Source organism: Myotis lucifugus, unplaced genomic scaffold (genome assembly GCF_000147115.1).
Source record: "Myotis lucifugus unplaced genomic scaffold, Myoluc2.0 scaffold_1612, whole genome shotgun sequence".
NCBI classification, from domain to species: Eukaryota; Metazoa; Chordata; class Mammalia; order Chiroptera; family Vespertilionidae; genus Myotis; species Myotis lucifugus.
Genome location: NW_005872660.1, coordinates 39,920 through 44,179, shown reverse-complemented (window position 1 = coordinate 44,179; position 4,260 = coordinate 39,920).

Here is a 4,260-nt window from a genome sequence, read left to right as displayed (position 1 = left end):
GTTTGGGGACATACATGCAAGTTGCATCTGGCAGCCAATTTGGGGTGAACGAATTCTGCTGGCATTGGATGGCTGCTAAGAGTGGGAGATGGCATAGCTGATGACAGCTCTCATCTGGGAATGGATGCCATGACTACACCCTGCGAAAAGCGTTGTAATGGACCTGTCAGCTACGCTGCCTTTGGAAGCACTGCTGTCACAGGCAGCACCGCAAATGCAATCATAAGCCCAAATATCCTGTGCAAAGACTGAGCACAACCGAGGAATAAATTAGCAATCCTTAAACATACTCCATGGAGACTCTCACAAGTACTTGAATGATGGCATGCATATGGTGAAGCCCAACTCTTTGCCCATCCTGGTCAGCACACTCAATAAGTAAGTTAGAAGTTTCTTGATGTACCCAGTCATGAAGATCACGTTGTTTCAGCAGACAGTGCCAGAAAGGGTAAATTTCCCATGGAATGGATCCACTGTGCTACTCCCTCAGGAATGGCACGCCGTGAAATAAATTGCACAGTATGCGCGGTCATCATGCCCTTGGGAATTGTCAATGGCACATGGGTTCTCTTTGATAGCATGGGATTACCTTTCAATGGATTAGGAGGCACCGCCACCAAACTGGAGGCATGCACAGTGCCTGAAGAAGTGAAGGCTACAATGATTCCAAGACATAGCTTGCCCCCATGCAACACTAGCCTCCCATTCAATTGGGTGCAGGTACAGTCTGCGGCAACACCATGATTTGTGAGGACCATGAAGGAATCACCAGGACCAAACTCTACAAGAGCATGGATCTTGCTAACGGAACCCACTTCACTTGCACACAGGGTGAGCTGCGAGCTTGCTCATCTCGAGCCTCAACAGCATGTGACATCAAACTCTGAAGTATAAGTACTGCATCGCAAGGGAAATGAAGCAAGCACTCTGAAAGCGCTGTCACTGCTCCTATGAAATGGAGAGAGACAGCATCATCAGGGCAAGCACTGTACCAACCATGGACAGCAGCACTGCTGTGTAGACTCAGCACTCCCTTTGCAGGGCTTCTGTCATGTTTCCAGTGCTGTAATGCCATGCTTCTTGTCTTGCGGCATTCTTTTGCTACTGTGTGTATTTTGAGCAGGCTGACATGTTCCTTTCATGCACATGGAAGCAATCACATTGCATCCGCCATGCTGCTGCCATGGAAAGGGCAAGCAGTGGCACGCACACATCTCAAGTAAGGAATTGTATCTTAATGCTCACCAATGTCACGCACAGGGCCAGCAATCGAGCGGACAGGACAGCTGAGCACAGCGGAAACAGGGGGGAAACCCCCGCAGGGGAAACCTAAGGGGAAATTGTCAGCTGAAGCTGCAACACACACAGGCAACAGGACATGTCATTGAACAGAAGGGAACTTCATGACACAGGAAACACACACCTATCCAAGAGCATGAATAGGCATGTGGCAACAACCCGTTTTCTCTTCTGCTGCACAAGCTGATGGCAACATCACCAGAATGGTGACTGGCATTCTAGGAGCACAGGGCAGGGAACATGCACACACTGTCCTCCTAAGCACTGCAATAGCCTGAGAAGAACTTCGCCATAAGTGCTGTCCTTGTCACCACTGTCATGGGCCCTGCCGCATCATCAGTGTGGCTGGACTCATCATACTGGGAACATGATGGCATGACACACACAGGATCATGGCAGACGGACACCCAACAGCCAGCAGACACTCGCAGCCATAACACACGCACAGCACAATGCTGCCAGTGCTGGAAAGCACACAACATGCTTCGAGTGGCAGGAGCATGTAGCTGGACAAGTGGAATGAAAAGTTAACTAGAAGAGGACATTCTGCCAGGAAAAGGTGGGAGCCTGCAAGCAGGCCACGTCAAAACAAAGTCTTGCAAGCAAGAGTTATTGTTCAGAGGCATAACTGTCTTTGACGTGATAAATAGTCCATGAGGTGGAAAGGGTCTTTGTATAACAGGAAATTAATAGTGTAATGTGTAACTTAGCTTTGATGATCTCATAAGCATGCCTGTTAATCATTGCCACTTGCTGTACTCCATTGTTATTTGCTATACTCCCCAAACAAAAGCCATGAGAGCTTTTAGGAGCATTGCAACTAGCCTGAGCGAGCGGTAGCCCTCTGCTTCTCCGCATCCTGTCATCAGACTCATCTCTGCATCTCCGTTCAGACAGAACATCAATAGGAACACATGCAAGGGCCAGCACCAAACCAACCAGCAAACAGCTCCTACCACAACAGCACACACAACAAGCAGCAAGGCAGCAGGCCAACCTGAAAATGCCACAGCGCACTGCACAGCACAGCGCAGGACAGAGCACAAAGACTGAACGGCAGGGACAGCACTTACCTTTCCTGGCAGGCACCCAGAACTCATTCGCTGCAGTGGATGACAGACGTCATCGTTTCCAGGGAGCCATGCCACAGAGCTGCCGTCACACATCCCTGCGGAGAATTGGAAAGTCAGTGAGTGATGGAACTGTGTCATGAAGGGATTCCCCGCAACACATCTCACAGCCACCATGGAGGGAAGCAACAAACTGCGTGGAACTTCATAGCAGCCCAAGGCAACAACACACAGGCAGGAAATGAATGATGGGACTTCCACAACAGGGAAGACAGCGAAAGGAAGGGGCACAACATCAGGCCACAGCCAAGCAGCACAAACACACAAACAGCAATCCCCACACACGGGCAGCACAGCAGCTACAGCGTGCTGACAGAGGACCCATACTCCAAAATCAAACTGCAGTCGGCCAGAAGAACAGAGAGAAGACAGGCAAGGTCTGCAGGCAGCCTCAGCCAGGCTCCAGAGAAGCAGCAGCCTCAACAGCACATCCCAGTAACTGAGACGGAAACTGAGAGGCAGACTCACAGTGAGGGGGCACGCTTCCATGGGTACTTGGCACACGGCGGATGAGACTGAAAGGAGGATAACTCACAAACACAAATTCTGCACCTGAGCCGATCTCCATGTCTCCCTGTGTCTCCTGCTTCTCTTTCTGCCTCTCTGCCTCTCTCTGTCTCTCTCTCTCTCTCTCTCTCTCTCCACCCTTCCCTCCCTCCCTCCCTCCCCCAAAACCTCCAAACCTCCAAACCTCCAAACCTCCATTCCCCCCCAACCCACCCTCTCTCACACAGCAAGCACCATAAGGACACTTGAAAAGTGAGCACAGAAGACACGGGAAAGGACAGACAGCAACCGTGCTGAAGCGCCATGACAATACATGTCTCAGATGTGGGCATCCAAGCACAGAAGCGCCATGAGGGAACAACTGCCAACAGTGCCGGATCCAGCAACAGACAGCGAACAGTTGCCTGAAGACATGGCCAGGAACAAAGCAGTGAACAGGAAGCGATCTTTGGCAGCAGCAGGCAGCACGGAAGCACAAGTGCACCTCAAGGAACACAGTGAAAGTAACAGCTGCAAGGAAGGCTCCACCGCGTACACAGTCATTCTGCCAGCACACTGTGAGGCCAGCTGCGCCCAGCCAGCCAAACTAGGAGGCAATAAACGGAAGCTCAAACCTCAGGGAAGCACACATAGTCAAATAAGAGCGAGCTCTCCACGGTAGCTGCCCACACGTTGAAAGGTGCCCGCAGAGAAAATACAAGGTAGGACGTGACCGCAGGAAAAGCAGAAGCTCACGGCAGGAAAAGAAGGCAGAAGACATGTCAGGAAATGCCTGCAATGAAGCAAGAAACAGCACTCTCAGAGGCCTTTCCTGAAATGCGCTGCTGTTCCGAAAATAGCCACAAGACGGCAGCAAAGGATCACAAATGAAGTGGCGCGCACTTCACAGCGCACAGAGAAGGGTTGACCGATCGATCCTCAGGGTGGGCACAGCAGACACTGACAATCGGAAGCCGCCAGCATGGAAAGCAGGCTGACTGGAAACCGCTGGCATAACCGGGCGGGGAAGCACCATGGAAAGCTGCAGGGGAAATCAAGAAGGAGGAAACCAACCTGACACGGGAAGGATTTCCTAGCACAGCACGATGCAATGCAGCAAAACATGCAAAGCAGTGTCCCAGCAAGCCAGGGCTGACAAGACTTCATTGCCCAGACAAGTAACCAATAAGGAGACCACAAAGCAGACAACCAAACAAAGCAGACAGTGGGAAACGGCTGCACACGCAGAAATGGCAGAACAGACTCAACGCAACAGGACTGGCACTGACTGATGATGCAGAACAACACCCAGGCGGCACCATGCACACACACATGTGGCGAAAAC